Source organism: Terrapene carolina, unplaced genomic scaffold (assembly GCF_002925995.2).
Source record: "Terrapene carolina triunguis isolate 2854851 unplaced genomic scaffold, T_m_triunguis-2.0 Scaffold194, whole genome shotgun sequence".
NCBI classification, from domain to species: Eukaryota; Metazoa; Chordata; order Testudines; family Emydidae; genus Terrapene; species Terrapene triunguis.
Window position 1 is genome coordinate 2,709,933 of NW_020664545.1, and position 19,020 is coordinate 2,728,952.

General features: G+C 43.8%; 1 protein-coding gene and 1 long non-coding RNA gene across 8 annotated transcripts in view; one reads left to right on the forward strand and one right to left on the reverse strand.

Moving 5' to 3' along the window:
- GATAD2A (GATA zinc finger domain containing 2A) overlaps nt 1–19,020 on the forward strand; it is a 109,629-nt gene that overhangs the window by 8,722 nt on the left and 81,887 nt on the right. The window contains exon 1 of one of the 7 annotated variants that reach the window (XM_024219084.2): nt 15,573–15,622. The exons of 5 other annotated variants lie outside the window; for them this stretch is intronic. The gene's annotated coding sequence lies outside the window, so the exon portion shown is untranslated. Of the gene's footprint in view, nt 1–15,572; nt 15,623–15,642; nt 15,769–19,020 lie in introns of those variants that run through there. One more of the 7 variants, XM_024219082.2, reaches the window with a different exon arrangement.
- On the reverse strand, nt 9,151–15,250 carry LOC112120142. Its single transcript, XR_002909174.2, has 3 exons — nt 15,161–15,250; nt 11,594–11,665; nt 9,151–10,793 (listed from the first exon to the last, which is right to left on the reverse strand). It is a non-coding gene; the product is annotated as an uncharacterized LOC112120142 (long non-coding RNA).

Consider the following 19,020-nt stretch of genomic DNA (forward strand, 5'->3'; position numbering starts at 1 on the left):
CAGGAGCAGATCAGTCCAGTATCACAGTCATTTGCTACATCAGTCATATGTGGGGGAGCACATTAGTCTTGTCAGGAGATGGTCAGGGTTTTAGGCATGGTGTCTACAGTGCACGGCCAACATTGCCTCTGCTTCTTCATGTTGCTGAAAAAGAAGAGACATTCCAGGAAGGAAATACACCAACCAGCCCACTCAGTCCCTCAAGGACACTATGGTTATGTCTTACTTCTAGGGATGGAGTAACCCACAAATTGAGCTTCTTCCTCATGAAAGAGGATGCAAAGTAGAGTCACTTTTGCTCCAGACCTGGCAAGAACTATGGATTCCTGACAGTATTGTGTGTATCTTTTCTCCATTACTTCATATTCAAAGGATCACAAAGAGCAAAAAAGGATAAGGCCCAAGCGATGATTGCAGCTCCAGTTTGGACATATTCATTTGGTTCTCAGAGCACTTGCCTGTAACAGTGGGAGCTCCAATTGCCAGCTCTCCCAGATTTCCTATTGCAGGATCAGGTTTTCTATTTACATCCCAAATCTCTGAACACAGGTGCATAAATGCTGGATTGTTACTGGATTATGAATTGACAGTTCCCTGAAAAATTAAAAAAATCTTTGAGTACAAAGTGTTCAACAAAGAACAATGCATTCAGGTGGAAATGTTTTATTGGCCTCAAAAGCAGCAGCCTTTGATTATTTGTATTACAGTAGCAATGAGAAGCTCTGTAAAGGATCTGGTCCCTGTTGTATACAAACAGTGCCAGTCTCTGCCCTGGAGAGCTTACAGTCTAGTTGAGACAAGATGCAACACGTGAGCAAGACTGGAGAAAGGGGACTGACAAGGATAACAAAAATAAGATCATTGGCTGTTACACAACTTGAAGGTTCAAAGATTAAAAAAACCCAAAATCTTAAATGATCAGCTATCCAACTGATGTATAGCTAAACTGGTTGGCAGATTTCTCATAAGCAATATTAGAGATGGGCCTTTATTCCTTTAAGTGTGGAGTATCCTAGACTGTTCAAATAAAGGTTTTCATTCCAGAGAAGAGACTAATAGGCCTCAGGGCTTCCTCTGCGTACATAACGACAGACTACAGATGAGTTACAGTAATAGGTTGGCAGGTGTACATGACAAGGGCACTTCTGGATATTTAAAGTTTGAGTCTCTTAATTGGTAGGAAATGAAAGATAGATCTCCTTCAACCCTCAATTGCTAGTAATCATTAGAGGCATCCAATCAGTGATTGCGGGTCTTGTTTCTCATGACAGTTCATGGTAGATGGAATATGTGGAAAGCCAAACTCCATGTGAACACTGTATAAGGCCTTTTTGCTTTTAATCAGGGTCAAGAGGTAAAAATGCTAACAGACAATGTAACAGTGATTGATAAAAAGCAAGGGGGTGCTCCCTCACAGCCATTCTGTCAAAGTGATGGCCCTGTGGGACTGACTCATTGGATATATATCTTGCCACCAAACAAGTTGCAGAGCACAAAATTAACACACAGGGAGTGAAGCAGACTGTGGTAGACCTATTTTCAGGAGGTGGAGCCGTCTGTTCACAGATTTTTGCAACAAATGTCCTTGATTTTGCTTCGAAGTGGGTGGGGATAGAAAGTCCATTAAAGACTTGATGAACTAGAGCAGTGGTTTTCAACCTTTTTTTCCATTTGTAGACCCCTAAAAATTTTCAAATGGAGGTGTTGGACCCCTTTGGAAATCTTAAGCATAGTCTGCAGACCCCAGGTTGAAAACCACTGAACTAGAGCAAGGAACCTATTATTTCTTTTTCAACTGATAACATTGCTGGTTAAGAGAAGAGACAGGACTGGGCCCAGTTCACTCTGATTGCTCCTTCTTGGGCAATGCAATATTCATTTGTCTCCTAGTTTTTTCACAGGAGCCTCCACTTACTAGTATTAACAGATCTTCTGTCCTTGAAAGATGAGGCTGTTTTCCTTTCCAATTTAGACTCATTTCACCTCACTGCTTGGATCATGGAAAGTCCACTGTTTCTGATCTAATACATTCTCAGGACTATAAAGTATCTTGCTGCAGTCCAGAATACATTTCACATTGAAATGTTATTCCCAGAAGTGAAGGTTTTCCATTTGGGCAACAGATAACCTCCATGCTCTGTGACTTGCAACTACATTTACAGCAAGAATGCTAATTCTCCATGAATAAATAATAGAAGTTCTCTTAGTCTTAAGTCTGTAGGATTCCTTTCATTCTTAGCACAAGCCATCTTAAAACTATTGTTATGATTCCTCATGCTCCTTCACTAGTTGCATCATGCTTAAAAGTTTTAGGCTTTTTTCCTGTATAGAAACGTATCAAGATGTATCTTGATTTAAAAAAAAAACAAAAAAAAAAAAAACCAAACTTTTCGCCAATAACCTAACAATATTTTTAAATCCCTCCCCAGTTTTTTTTTTAAGTTACATGGTTGCCCATTTTATTCCAAAGAAGGCTTTTGGACCACAAGTGCAAGGAATACATCACCAATTTGTCATAGGTAGCTAGATAGTGGAAATGAGGGGGAATAGAACAGATTTAGGAGGCAAAATTCAAAGTAGTTGCATTCCTGTTTTCTTGAGCATCTGGCCCATTGCACAACTCTGCAATTCAATCCCCCATTAACAAAATAATGTTTTTGCTTTTAAGCTTAGACAATTTATTTTCTTCATATTTAAACTGTTTTTGTATATTGATATTAGGAAAAATGTTAAGTTCTAATATAGGTTGTTAGTTGTACTAAGAGCACAACTACCAAGAAAAGTGTATGTCCGGATTTTTTATTTTTTAGTAGTACTTAAGTAAACAGGACTCAAGTACCAATTTTCTGAGACCAAATTTGATCTAAATGTAGGTAGGTGGTTTTACCACAGACACACAAGATATTTCTTGCCAAATAATGATGCATGCAGATAAAAATCAAGAGGGAGATTTATTTACTGGTCAGTATAGTATTACTTATGCCCATTTAACCCCTCCTATACAACTGTGATGACAGTATAGTTTCTTAAAGGTCATAAATCAAGACACTCTGGCCTACACTAATTCTAGATTAGTATAAGTCGTCTTAGAGAATTGTTGCCAATATACTAAATGTATGGAAGACCAGCACCATCAGTGGTGCATATTAAGCATTTCAGCATGAATGTTCTGGAGCAAAGTTTAAAGCAATCCACTTATTGTAGTCTGGGTTTCACCTCATAATTCTTAGCGCCTATTTAAAACTATCCCTTTTGATGTGGAATCTTAAGAAAACCCACTTTTATATGTGATTAAACCTCATTAAGTCACTAAATATAAAATAGACCCGCCAAACCTAGCAATATGAAGAGATTTTCATAGTGTTATTATTAGAGTAATGTGTGTATGTGAACCTCATTAGTGCTTTTGATGCCTTATAATTATTCAACCTTTTGAATGTTCATATGGTGTTTTGCTGCTGGAGCTGGCCATGCTGCTGAAAAGATACATTTGGCTCTGGCTTGCCGGAGCCAAATGTGAGGGCTATATCCCACCATCCTTGTTCTGCTTGTGGTGGCAGACCACACCTCCACACTTCAGGCTGCAGGCTAATGGAATGTAAAGGTGCACAGGGCAGCCGGTACCCAGCCTCACTCCTTCCCGTGGAGGTAGATTGTTACTCCACTTTCTCCACAGCCATACAACAATAGACTATCCCCAGAAAGTAATGGGAAAGACTGGCTTCCCTATGTTTCTTCTCAATAGGGAGAGAGTAATCTCATCTCCTCTGTATCCTCTCAGAATTGTAGCTGGCAAGTTCCCCTCACTCCACACTGGTGACTCAGTGGAGGTTACTGCTGCAGCCTCCTGCAGAAGGTAGAGGTGGTAGCCCACTTGCCTGGGCTCCTTGCAGGTTATAATTGTGGAACAGCTGAGCAGGTACTCCCTGCCCTCCCCACCAGACTCCTCAGGATTGATCTGGACCATGTGCAATTTATCAGGAGTTAGGTGGTCTGAATAATATTTAGCCATTAGAATTGTTGACCACTTAACACTGCTGCATTGGGATAGATGCAGACTAAAAGCAATAGTAAGCTGCCACAGTATAATCATATAATTGTAGGACTGGAAAGGACCTTGAGAGTCCCCTGCACTCAAGGCAGGACGAAGTATTATCTAGACCATCCCTGACAGGTGTTTGCCTAACTTGCTCTTAAAAATCTCAGATGATGAAGATTCACAACCTCCCAAGGCAATTTATTCCAGTATTTAACCACGCTGACAGTTAAGAAGTTTTTCCTAATGTCCAACCTAAACCACGCTTGGTGCAATTTAAGCCCATTGCTTCTTGTCCTATCCTGAGAAGTTAGAACAATTTTTCTCCCCCTGCCTTGTAACAGCCTTTTATGTACTTGAAAACTGTTAGCACGTGTCCCCTCAGTCTTCTCTTCTCCAGACTAAAACCCAAATTTTTTCAGTCTTCCCTCATAGGTCATGTTTTCTAGACCTTCACTCCTTTTTGTTGCTCTTCTCTGGACTTTTACCAGTTTGTCCACATCTTTCCTGAAATGTGGCACCCAGAACTGGACAGTACTCCAGTTGAGGCCTAATCAGCACGGAGTAGAGTGGAAGAATTACTTCTCCTGTCTTGCTTACAACACTCTCGCTGATACAGCCCAGAATAATGTTTGCTTTTTTGCAGCAGTGTTACAATGTTGACTCATATTTAGCTTGTGAGCCACTATGACCCTCACATCCCTTTCTCCAGTATTCCTTCCTAGGCAGTCATTTCCCATTTTGTATGTGTGCAACTGATTATTTCTTCCTAAGTGGAGTACTTTGCATTTGTCCTTATTCAATTTCATCCTATTTACTTTAGACCATTTCTCCAGGTCCTTTTGAGTTTTAATCCTATTCTCCAAAGCACTTGCAATCCCTCCCAGCTTAGTATCATCCACAAACTTTGTAAGTGTACTCTGTCTGCCATTATCTAAATCATTTATGAAGATATTGAACAGAACCCAGAACTGATCCTCGTGGGACCCCACTTGATAAGTACTCTCTGGGAACAGTTTTCCAACCAGTCATGCACCCACCTTATAGTAGCTCCATCTAGGTTGTATTTCCCTAGTGCATTTGTGAGAAGGTCATGCGAGACAGTATCAAAAGCCTTACTAAAGTCAAGATCAAAGCTACTGCTCCCCTCCCATCTACAAGGCTTGAATGGTGAAAGCTATAATGACTTTCACCATTCCTTTAAGCCATCCTGTCCCTCTGTACCTTTCCTTATTGAAGGGCTTGTGAAAGTGTAAGCTCTGATGTGCAAGTGTGTCTCGGATTTAATAAGAGAATTAGCATTGCTTGTCAGTAGCATTCATAGCATCTGCTTTTCAATGTATTAGGATTTACCCTAAACCATACACCCTTTTTTCAGGTTCCGCCAACTATTTAATTCTGCTCTATTACTACAGCAAGAAGTTCCAGGTACAGTTTGGTGAAGGGTGTACAAAATGGTTGTTATTGGTGTGAGAAGGAGGAAGTATTGGAGCATTCTCAACCAGGGATACCACATAGCCCTAGGGGTACACAGAGGTCTTCTAGGGTGGGGGTTCTCAACCTTTTTCTTTCTGAAACCTCCCCCCCCGCCCCACTGCTATAAAAACTCCGTGGCCCACCTGTGCCACAACTACTTTTCTGCATATAAAAGCCCAGGGCTGACATTAGGGGGTAGCAGGCAGGGCAATTGCCCAGGCCCCCCACAAAGCTAAGTTGCTCAGGCTTCACTGTCAAGCCCTGGTGGTGGGGCTTTAGCTTTTTGTCCTGAGCCACCGTGAGTCTAAAGCTGGCCCTGTTTGGCAGCCCCCCCCCCCCCCGAAACCTGCTCACGGCCCCCGACCCCTGCTTGAGAACTCTGTTTTAGGGAGTACATCACCTCATCTAGATACTTCCTAATTTTAGAATAGGCTACCCAAAAAAAAGCACTTGCAAAGTCAGTACAAACTAAAATTTCATACAATTATTTCTTTATACTGTACACTGAAATGTAAGTACAATATTTCTATTCAAATTGAAATATGGTAAAAAGAAAGTAAGCAATTTTTCAGTAGTATTGTACTGTGACACTTGTCTTTTTAGCTCTGATTTTGTAAGCAAGTAGTTTAAGTGAAGTGAAAGTTGGGGTATGCAAGACAAATCAGACTCCTGAAAGGGGTACAGTAGTCTGGAAAGGTTAAGAGCTACTGTTCAAGTTGACAAGAGCCATGTTAGTATCCACAGAGTTGGTGGTTGGAACTAGGGAAAGACCTTAGGGAGAATGCTCTTTAATAGCAGGACTTTATGGCTCCAGCTGCAATCATGTTGCTTTCCTAATTAGATGCTCAGCTTTAGCATGAATCAGGATCATATTGCATCAGCTCTGATTATTGGAACAGAATATGTATGCCACTTTTATCCTGTGCATCTGTGCCCCATTCATAAGTGAAACTGTTCTACCTTATCTTAGAATAAACGTATACTTGAGCTTACTGCTGCTAAGACATGCTAATTCTAGTTCTTCCTAACCCCCCCCCCCCTAAATTTAAAAACAAACCTCACAACTGCTTCTGTCCCATTAGCTTAACTGGCAACACTGAAAGGGCCATCCACCTATTACCAGCCCATGCACCAGTCCACCTAGGAGTCTCATTAATGAAGTGGAGCTGGTGCCCTCCTCTGCAGAACACTGTCACCTAGTGACAGCCAGAACCTGCCAATCTCAACTCTGGAATTCTGATGGCTGTCTCGCTTCATTCTCGCATTTGTCCACACCTTACTCTGTACTCAGTTAGGAACAAACACAGCAATCAAGGCCCAGATGAGGAGTGGGAAGGGAATACTTTACTGTGCATCAGATGATTTATCTTTGTTTGCTAGCATTGCTTTAACATACACCTGTGTATTTCCCCCAGTATGCTTACTAAAATAGCTTCTATATAGTTTTGCCATATCAGATTATAGGCCAGATTTAGGAACTGTATTTATAAAATTTGTTCCTCAATCATCCTTGCAGAATAGTAACTGGCAAAGGTGTATGGAAGAAGTTGTAAGCAGTCTGAGATTTTGTTCATTAGTTCAAAGTTCAGATAATGGAAGTATTTTCATTTAATGTCAAGAGTGATTTTTAAAAACGATTGTAAATATTTTAGGCTCTGGCTTTTGCTGAAAAATTGACATTTGTTGAATGTGATAAGAGTTTAGTATCACACCTCAAACCAGTGTAAGCCCAACTTGTTTACACCACTATTTTGCAGGATTCAAGCCTATTTACAGCCAGACATTGAACTCTTCAAACTGCTGGTGTTATAAAATGCTCATTTTATTTGAAGGCTTACAGTAAATAAGATCATGTGGTCAGGCGATACATCACAGTAACTTAAAATTCTTTGACAAAAAATGGGATCAAAGATATTTCTGTAGCTCCTTTTAGATTTCTCCTCCGAAGGCACCACGTCACACGAGTCATGAAGGGAATTGTTAGAGTGACAAAGTCCTTGTGCCCTCCCCCATCAGGTTAAGCAGAAGCTGTCTTTTCACATTACATTCCTATCATTTTTTACTCTGAAAGATCCCAAGTCATTTTACTTTTTAAAACAAGCTGTATTATACAAGATCACTTCCATCACCACTGAAATGCAAACACCTGTTATGAAACTTTAATACCACGATATTTTATGACCGTGAATAGTTTCTCAAACTGAAGCTACAGAGGGACTTCAGGCAGGTAGAGAGCGTAGTTACGCAAATTGATGTTTGACTAGGACACTGGAGCAACAGGTCCTTACTCTTCTGAGAAGTACCATGATTGTGGAAAAGGGCAAGTGGTCAACACCTTAGCTTTAAGCCTCATATGAAAGAAGGCACTTCCAGCACCATGCTCAGTTTCTGTTGGCTACTGACACAGGGAAAAGCATCACTTACTGAAATATTTTCTGCACCACTCTAGGTCTTTACACGTACTGATCTTGCTCACTACTTAGTGTTCATAAAGGCAAGGCAGTATGGCTCCAGGCATGAAGAATCTATTAATGTATTTTTAAATGTCCATATAAACAGCTTTGTTTAAAGCTATAAACCTTTGTGGGCATAATTGAAAAGAAAAGAACTCTTGTAGTTATTTTAGAAGTTCCGTGTCTGTCAGCATACTAGATGATAAACACAAATGAAGGCCCAGAAGTAGATACAAGTGCAGATACAACACTGTTTACTTGCTTGCATGATAGTGAGGCCATTTCAAACGGATCATGCAGGTGCCCAAATAGTCAATTGGTGTGACCAAAGACTTAGCATAGTAGTGCCAAGAGGAAATTTTTTAGAATCAGCTTTGATATTTAGGACACCTAATGTGTGTTCCTGAATAACACTTCTTTAATGCAGGAGAGTGACTCTCTCCTCCATCCCCACTTGAACAGTTATTTACATGATAGACTTAGAGAGAAACTGGGGTAATTTATTCCCTCTGTGACTACCCTTGTTTCAAGTGTCAGATTATTGTGCTGTTTGCAACTAAGTAGTTCTGGCTTTAAAAAAAAAAAAAGGGGGGGGGAGCAGGGAAGGAGATGAGAAACAATGTGGACCACCAGAATTCTTAAAGTTAAGAAATTTTGCATCACTAGCCATCTGTTAAGTCTTGCCAATTTTTTCTTCCTAAGATACTTTCTAAAAAATATTAGAACAGGTTATATTTAACTAAGTTTGTGTACCAAAAATATATCTGTGGTAGTTAAAGCTCTAGCATTTCTCCGCTTATCTAGTAGTAGTTTCATAGAACTTTACTCAGTGTTGGGAGGTATATCATTTTAGCATCCTGCACAGATCTGTTGTGAGTGAGTTACTGCACCTTGTCTACATATTCCCAGGCACACATTGTGGCATTGGTATTTTGCTTTTGCTCAGGGTACAACAAAAATTACAAACAAACATGATTTGTGGTTTAAATGGCAGCAGGCTGAAACTTTATTGGTTAAATATTTGTAATACCAGCACAACTTTCAAGTAATCCCCACAGCTGACAAACTTTAGTACTGGGTTTTTTTATTTTTTTTTAGTTTGCTTCCCCAACTTTCTTCCTGACTCAAGATTGAAGGACCCCTCTGCCCCACTTTGAGAGAAGAATCCCCCCCCCCCCACACACACACACACAGCAGTATCTGACAAAAGATTTGAACTTTGCCATTAAAGAGAGACCAACCTGTTATAACCTCCTGCATCCCACACCAATAGTAGCTGCACTTGAACTACATCCACCCTCAAATGGTTACCTACTAAATGCCACTGGCCTATCACTTAGGTGGCACACCTCACCTCCATAAGTTCTTTATCAGCCTACAGATAGGCAAAAGGAACGTGTTCTCTTCAAATCTGTAATACTGTACCCAGACAATGTGGAACAACTCTACACAGTCATACACAAGGTCATATTTCAAAAAGACACACCAATGGCAGTTCTAAGTTTTATTTTACAGTTTGCTTTTATGAATTCTGTAATCACTCTCACTATGAACCATGGCAAAAGTTTTGGCCAAATCAGGTTTGCCACAAACACAGCTGTTTGAGTACCACTCAGTCTTTTAAGCTTAACCAACAGATGATCTCCGTACCCTATCACCAAGGAGTTTCTTCCATCAGATAATATATTAAGGGTAGGAGCTGGTCCTCTCATCCCTTGCACACCTGAATGGTGTGCAAATGTAGTTCTGCTCCACCACTAGTTTGTGCACCCATAATACAGTACTGCATCCACAGATCCTGGGCATGAAGAGAGCTACAGCTACCAAAAGAAATTCTCTCTCTTCTACTCAGTCCCTCTTGATGCACAGACACTACAGCAATTTGATCCCCAGCTACCAAAGGCCAGAACATAGACAGTCCTACAGCAAACCAGCTGCCACTGCAGACATTGTTACCTCAGTCTAAAATGCATTGGGCTAAAGCTCACCTGGAAGCAGCCAAGAAGAGCCAAAAGGCTTCTGGAATAGTGCCATAAGATGAAAATGTCAGACATCCATCCTCATGCAGGACAAACAAGCCCTCCCCATGCCAGTTATACAGGGTGGCCAGATATCTCGATTTTATAGGGACATTCCCAATATTTGGGGCTTTTTTTTTTTTAAATATGGACTCCTATTACCCCTCACCCCCATCCCAATTTTTCATACTTGCTATCTGGTCATCATACAGTTATATAAGCAGATAAACCTCCAGGCATAGCTTCTTCCTTTGTCAGTAGAGCTGCACCATTGAACTTTGAATCTTAAGTCTATTTTGTGGAAGCATTTTTTTGGGATGGTGATGAAAGAAGGGGCAGATCCCCAACTAATGGTTGTTGGGCAACAAGGTTCCAGGCAAGCCATCCAGCTGGTCCCATTGCCAAGTTTCAAACCCCAAAGATGTCAGATGGCTGCTGTAAATACTGTGTGGAACAAGAGGCTCTCCACTCCTCTGATGCTGTAGCCATCCCGATATACTTCCAAGTTCTCATACTGTTTTATAATGAGAAGGCAATGAATCTTTTGAGAGAGGATCTGATGTAGCCCATTCTTCAGATAACCTCTTTGCAAGATTCCCCATACCTAGCTGTCTGGGAAACAGAGGATGCTGCTGGCAAATAAGATGCTGCTGTTGAAACAATCCAGCCCTTGAGCCTCTATGTGGGCTATAAATTACAGGATGTGATCCACAGGAAGAGGTCAGACCATAGAGAGACCCAAACTTCTCAGTATTCCTGCCATGACTATGGGAATCTGTCTGCTTCAGCAGCCAGTCAAACACCATATTCCTAGAATCAAGGATAAGAGAGAGAAAGAAACTGGCAATGCATTTTGTCATACTAGAGAGACTATATTCAAAATGTGTTATGGAACAACAAAACAGAACAAAAACAATCCCACCCCCTGATAATGAAGCACTCAACCCCCCAGATGCATAGTACAGTTGTAGATCTGAAGGCCACTCCTATTTGGAGTGCTAAGATGACAAACCAGTAAATTGTTAGAAAGTGTCACCTCTCAGATGGAGAAGTCTTTCTGCATATCCCTAAAAAGCAACAAAGAGTCTTGTGGCACCTTAAAGACTAACAGATGTATTGGAGCATAAGCTTTCGTGGATGAATACCCACTTTGTCAGACGCATGTAATGGAAATTTCCAGAGGCAGGTATAAATATGCAGGCAAGAATCAGTCTGGAGATAACGAGGTTAGTTCAATCAGGGAGGGTGAGGTCTTCTTCTAGCAGCTGAGGTGTGAACACCAAGGGAGGAGTAACTGCTTTTGTAGTCGGCTAGCCATTCACAGTCTCGTAATCTCCAGACTGATTCTTGCCTGCATATTTATACCTGCCTCTGGAAATTTCCATTACATGCGTCTGACGAAGTGGGTATTCACCCATGAAAGCTTATGCTCCAATACATCTGTTAGTCTTTAAGGTGCCACAGGACTCTGTTGGTTTTTACAGATCCAGACTAACACGGCTACCCCTCTGATAGCTGCATATCGCTAGTAACCTTAACATGGTAATGGAAGTAAGGCCCTGAATCATGTTCAGCCATGGCCTAACAAGCAAAGGTCAGTACTCCGTTACCTTGGCGGTCTACTTTCATCTCTCCAAACTCCTGCAGTATGCTCATTTTCTTTCACAAGATGTGTGCCTCACCTGGATTTTAAAAGAAATACTGTAGTAGAGGTTTGAATCTGGGGGCAGGATCCTCATTCTTCCAAAGCCAAACAGAAACCCTAACATGATACGTGCTGCTGAAAGTGATTCAACATTGCCTCACTTTGTCCTGAACCATTAAGGTGATGAGCTTCCAGTCAACAGATCACCTCCCACAAAAACATCCCAGTCTAGATGTGAGATGAACTGGAGCCTTTCAGAGGCTGCACAAGAAATCCCTATTGGCATTAGCTTGTCATAACAAATGCCCATCCAGGGCAAAGCCAGATAAATCCAAGCCCCTGGAATGAACTGGTAATAGTCTGAAAGCTGATTTAGCCATCACAGCCCTTCTTTTGTAGTCCTGAATCACAACTATAATCTGGTCAGAACCCTTAACATACCAAATAAACCTCAGAGTCAGTTAGGTCATTCACTGAGCTCTGTTTGATTTAGGAAAAAGGAGGATTCTTACCTGGAGTCTTTCAGGGACCACACCAAAGGTTAAGTAATGGAAACAAGTTAGAGAGCTCAGCACCACAGCCAAATTTGGAATTCTAGTAATAACTTGGCCCACCTGAATCTACCAGACAGCCTTAAGATGTGGCACAATACAATTCCTAATGAAGATCCTTTGAAACTGTAAACATACACACAGATAAAACCATCCCACAAGCATGATTTGCTTGTGTGGGTGTGTAGATCCTGGGCAAGTTAATTGGGGTGGTGCCTCTTCCTTCCATACCTAATAGTGCACCCTAGTCTTTACCTCTCTAAAGGGAGGCAGATTCATTTTGTAAGCTACATAGAAAAATATTCCTCAGTTGTATTTAAAGAGATCTCTTGGCTGCTTTTTGTTAGTTATGATAGAATGAACTCAGTGCAGAATTCCAGTTAGCAGTAATATGGGCCATCTTGAGATTCTTAGGTACAGGAGTCTTCATACCTTGTCTCCCATCAACCCAGTTGCTGCTTCCTATGCAGCAGGGAAGCGATTTCAATTTCTGATGCTGTCCAAGTCTTTTCCTTTGTTGTCTTAGAGATGGTGTCCTAGAGACTGAGTGATTTGCACAAGTCCATTTTTCTGTGATAGGACTCTGCATCATGTAGGTTGTCTACATAGGACTGGAACAGACCTCCATGATCATTTAGTCCAATCCTCAGCTATCACAGGCAACCTGTCATATCCCATTCATAAATGTATCAAGCGCCATTTGATAGCTAGTTAGATTGTTTGCCTCCTCCCCCCACTCCTATTGGAAAACTGTTCCAGAACATCACTTCTCTGATGATTAGAAGCTCTCTTCTAATTTCCAGCCTAAGTTTATTCATGGCCACTTTATAGCCATTTATTCTTGTGCCATCATTGTCCTTTAGCAAGATCTCTTTTCCCTCCTAGGTGTTTAAGGGTGTGTCAGAATGAGAGGGAGTTAGAAAGAGAGCAATCATATTCTCTCAGCCATCATTTTGCTAGACTAAACAAACTTAGCTAGGCAATTTTAGTCTCCTCTCCTCTTTCTATCCAGAGTCATCAGTTCTCGGTGTTGGGGGAATTGTACTGTGCAGCACATATACAGATAGAACGTTATGTGAACCAGCAGGCTTTTGGACCTCAGCCTCCAAGTGTCTATACCACACCAACCTGTGGCATAATAAAACCAATTAAATCCTGCCAAAGCCCTGAGTGTCCCCAGCAAACTATATACTAGCTTCCAAGTAACTTCCAGCTTTAGGAGCAGCTGGAGTCCTATCCCCCTCAATAGAGGGTGAGGTATCAGAGTACTACTACTGGTTCCTTGACCTCTGCTGAGACTTACAACCAAAAGGAATCTCTCCCACTTGACCTGGAAGGAAACTTGCTGCATCCATGACCATCCTAGCCCTTTCTTGCTCTTCTACCCAGGGACCTTCTGCACCCTACCCCCCAACATCCTCCAACACCAGAGGCTGAGAGAATAAGGAAAACTGTAGGGCAGTGGTGGATTTAGAGTTAGTGGGGCCCTGTGAGCAACTTTTTTTTTGGGGGGGGGGGGGGGGGGGCCCCCGGGCCCCCCCAAGAAAAAAAACCCCCTCTTTCCTCCCCCCCTTTTTTTCTTTTCCCCCCCCCCCCCTTCATCCTCCTCCTATATGATAAGTATTGGGAAGTAAATGAAAATAAAGTGAGGTACCTTGATTGGGGCAGGGGTGTGAGGTGCAGGAGAGGGTGCAGGCTTTGGGAGGAAGTTTTGGTGCTGGGTGCAGTCTGTGCTGGGGCAGAGGGTTGGAGTGTGGGAGGAGGGGTGAGGGCTCTGGGAGGAAGTTGGGGTGCAGGCTCTGGGCTGGGCATTGGAGTGTGGGAGGGGGGGTGTTGCAGCTCCCAAAGCAACTGGCACCCACACCCCGCCGGCAGCAGCTCCTAGGCTGAGGTCAGGGGGTCTCCACATGCCGCTGCCTGCAGGGGCCACCCACAGCTCCCATTGGCCAGGAACTGTGGCCAATGGGAGCTGCAGAGTTGGCATTTGGGGCTGTGTGTGGAGACACTCCCCACTCCCAGGGGCCACAGGGACATGCCAGCCACTTCCAGGAGCAAAGTGGCAAGGAGGCAGTCAGTGCAAGCAGGGGGCTGCCTTAGCCCTGCTGCTGGCACATCTCTGCATGCCCCTTGGGAGGAAGGAGGCAGTGGGTCTCCGTGCACAGTGCGTGGAGCCACCTCCCCCCCCCCCCCCCCCCGAGGCATGCAGAGACATGCCAGCAGCCAGCCGCTTCCAGGAGTGGCGTGGGGCCACCGGCCACGGCATGCAGGCAACCTGCCTGCACCCTGCTGCACCGTTGGCCAGGACTCAGAGGAAGTGGGTTGTAGCCCACAAAAGCTTATGCTCTAATAAATTTGTTAGTCTCTAAGGTGCCACAAGTACTCCTGTTCTTTTTGAGGAAGGTTGTCAGATATTTGTCCTGCATTTTCCCCCCCCCCCCTGTTGGGTGCCCCATACCACCACACAATTTGTTTTATGGTAAATCCACTGGGGTACCACCTATTTGCCACAGGGTGGTTGGCTATAGGCTACTAAGAAAGGAGGAAAGAAGTTAGATCTCAGCTCTTGGCTGTCCAAACATTAAACTCCACCAGAGTGAAGCACGGGGAAGTTTTTGGCCCAGGTGGTGGAAGCCTAGGAAGGCTACAGTGGCCAGACCATGGAGTCAAACACAGGCATAGGTGGCCCAATAGATTGTAGCTGGAATCTCACATCATGACAGTAAATTGGTGGGGCCTAAAAAGTCACGTGGTGGCTGGGGTTCTTTGCGGAGGGCAGAGTAGACCATACTGCCTCGAAAGGAGGTGAAGTAGCAGTGAACCGCCACACACCCAATCCTGGGCAGTGCCACTACCGCTCAGGATTTAGGAATAAACCCCGCGCTGCAGTCGCACGGGAAAGAGAATTGGAGCTGTAAACCTCGCCTGGTTACTAGACTAGTAACCCGAACGGATGCAGGCAGCCGCTCCACTGTAATACTCACCCCCCAACACGTGGAGCCCCTGCCAGGGCCAGCCGGCTAGTAGCATTATTGAATCCGCTGCCAGCAGCACCCTCCTCTTCCTCTCGGCTGCTTATCCACGTGGCCCAGAGGCGTACGTAGCATTCCCCTGCTGCAAGCAGCAACTCCTTAAACCCCATCTCGATCCCTCCCTTGGCGTCTCTCCCCCCCCCTCCTCCCAGCCAATCGCTGTTCTTGTGCCATGTGCATTGACCCCTTCTACCAATGGTGCCCCAGGTCACAGACCTGGCCCACCATTGCCCGGAAACTCGACCCTCTCCACCCCCAGCTGCTCCATATGTCCCGGCACCCAGCAAGAGCCTCCAGCTGCAAGGCTGGAGCTAATTAAGAGCTCCCTTGTGTTTGGGGGGGGTAGCTAGTAATGGGCTAAAGTGCGCTGGCCTCGGTGCGCATGCTCTGAGGAGTGACGCCGCGACTCCATGTGTAAGAAGCGCATTATTTGGCAAGGGGAGCAGCCGCGGAGAGGGATCCCCGGCTGTACAAAAAGCTCGGGGGGCTAGTTATTTAACCCCGGGAAAGGCTCTAGATCGTGCGGATCCGTGGGGAGCCACGGGGCAGTGCCTCGGACTGTGAGTTCACTGATTCAAAGTTCTCATGGGGGTTATTTGGGGGGAAGGAGGGAATAGAAGTTATTTGTAAAAGGAAATGGGCATGGACGCCCCTCCTTTTGCTTTTAGGGAACTGGAGAGAGTGTTCCCCCAATAGAAAGGGGCTAAAGCCCGTCCTCGTTCACCTGAGGAAAGTGCAAAGTCTTGTCCGGCTGCTAGAATTTAATTGTATTTCTGCCTTGGATTTTTTTTTTTTATTTCTACTTTTGGAAAGGAAATAGTTTTGTACCTTTGCGTGTGGGGGCCATGCAAGAGAAACCGGGGAGTTGCAATTCTAGGGTGCCTGAAAAGTTTCTACTGTCGGATTCGCTCCAAAATTCCAGGCAGGAAGAGCGTCTTAAAATGCGGTTGGTTTGGGGGCAAATCATGGTTTTTCTGGGGCTTTTTAAAGAGCCTTTCAAGCATTTGTTTCGGAAAGTTATTACAAGCTTTCACCCCTGCCTCCTTCCTCTTCCTCCTCCTCCTCTTCCACCATCACACGCTCACACACTCCCTCCCGGCTTGGAAAGAGCCTGTAGTGGAGTTGGATGCAGGGGAAAGCCCATTGCCTTGAACGGCGCGATTTTAAAATGGTCCGACTCAGATCTGCCTCTTCCGTTGGAGGGTGGGTAGCATATTTTGCGTGGGGGGTGGTGTGCTGGAGGGGGTGGGGGGTGTAGTTAGAGAAGTGGGGTGCGTTTCAGTTTGAGGTCTCTTTGGGGGGGGGTTAGTAAAGGGGTGGCTGCTTTGTCCCTCCTCCTATCTTGGGGGAAGTGTAGCATACGCTCCTTAGGGAGTGGGGAGTGGTCTTCGGGGTGGGGAAGGTGTGCTGAGGGGGAGGCGAGTGGACAAATTTGTGTGTCTTGGTTGAGCCCCAGTCGTGGCACTTAACCCGGCTGGCAGCCAGACTGAATCTCATGTCAGAATAAGAGTCCCCCCTCTTTTTTTTTTTTTTCTTCTTCTTCTTCTTCCCCTCCCCTTGGCTTGTTTCAGTCGACTGTCCTTCCTGCTGCTAAAGGTGTAGCCGGCAAAAGGGTGGCAAGGCTTTTGCCTGAAGTTTAGACATTCGTGCCCAAAATCCCCCTTCCTGGTTATAAACCCTCCCCCTTAGGGTGGGTTTTTCAGTTTAATTTGCTGATCAAGGCGATCTCTATTGATTTTTCTACCTATGATGGATCAGCAATGACTAGACGGATCTACAGCTCCTGCTTTTTTTTCTTTTTCTTTCTTTCTTTTTTTATAGGCTTATTGCCTAGATGTCTGTATTGGTCATTTCATTATGTAAAGGATTAGTGAATGTGTGGGGGATCCTTATACAGTAAATTTTAAAGGGGATATTTCCCTGAACTCTCAGTATTTATAACTGCTCTAAATTTTATTAATTATGGAAAGGTTTGCTGTGGAGGATGGGGTGTATTTGGAAGGCTAGTACTTAATATGTTGCATCTTCAAAGTTCTTCTGAGGCATTATTATCCCTGTTTTATATATGGAGAAACTGAGGCATAGAGACTAAGTCACTTGCCCAAAACCACTGAAGTAGTCTCTGTTGTGTGTCCCCTGATGCTGTTCATTAGGGTGTTATCTTTTTATGTCTCTCTCTCTTCCCCCCCCCCCCCCAATCAGATCAGACCTAGATAGATATATGCATGCTAAGTCTGTGGCCTTTAAACTCTCATATGAAAGTCTAAGTGAGTCACTTAGGTTTTACTTTCTCTTGTATTTTCCCAGCTACCCCTGCCCTTTCCATTTGTATCTTCCCATTTCCAAAGTCAGAGGTTCTCAAACTGGTCCATAGACCAAGATTAAATGTGCACATGAAGCAGCTGGAAACAAGAACTAGCACCTACAGGTGTTTAGGCTCTTAGATGTAAAGCACAGTGAGGCCTATAAATGCAGTTGGAAGTGAGACAGCAGCTTTGCTGCCTCTACTGGAGACCACTGCTGCACAGGAAGAGAGGAAGTGAGCTACCCTTGGGGACAAGAGAGACACCAATGAGACTGGAGTTACCAGCCATCAGTAGGAGAAGAGAGTGAAGTGTCTGGGGGAGAAGAGGATCCCATGCCCATGCTTCCCTGCCACTTGGAAAGAGGAGGGGCAGGAAACTGGGAAGCATATGCAGTTGGAATAGAGGACCAGGTGGCAGAGAAGCGCATGCAGGGGAGGAAGAAAAAGAAGAACATAACAGATGGGAAAGGAGAGAACCCCCCACCCCCAAGTTAGTATATTAAAGGCAGATGAAAAACACTAAATACTTCTAGAATATTGCTTTTCCGTATAAGCAAATGCTGTAGTTGGCACAGGGGTGTTGTGTCACCATGAATGAGCAGTCCATGAGACCGACTTTTTATTAAGAAATGGTATATAATATAAATGTGGGAGTCCCTGCTGTAGTTTTTGTGGAAGTGGTGCCACAGTGACACCTTCTGGCATGAAAGGCAGAGAAAATACAGACAAGCGAAGTTGCAGTACTGTAGACACTATCCTGGGACTAACACGGCTACAACAACACTGTATGCATGTTGCAGTATAAGCAGTGACTGTATTAAGTGTTACCAGTGTGACAGCTTGTTGGGGGGAAAAATTGCTCACGCTTGCTATCTTCTCTCCAGCATAAGACTCAAATGTTTAGTCAAACAGGTTATGATATATATGGCTACAGGGAATTAAATATACCTGAATGATATCTTATAATACTGCTATTTAGTACTTGTATACCATTCTTCATGTGTAAATCTCAAAGCACTTCACAAACATTTGCAAATCGAGAAACCCTGAAATTAAGTGACTTGCCAGGATCACACAAGAAGTCAGTGGCAGGGGTAGGAATAGAACCCAGCTCGTCTGATTTCCAGTCTTGTATTTTGGTTTTTGGACTATAGACTGTACTATAATGAGTTATGTATTGAGAACTGGGAAGACTGGATGCCTTAGCATATGATAGTCCACTTGTGATGCTCAAGTCACATGAGACTATTCGTGGCTGGTAGCTATCAGGTGGTGTAGGATGGGAAGAGAGGGGAAAATCCTCTCCTTTCCAGCATTTGAGAATGGAGAGTAAGAAAGAACTTTGCAACACAAGCCTATGTTATGATGTTACATCAACATGTAATGATACTGCATTATTTGCTAAAACATCACAATTCAGTGCAGCTATTTTGTGGCTCTCTGCGACTTCCTTTAGTGATCTGCAGGTGTTCTCTGGTGATTACCACTGATCTAATTTTGGCATCTC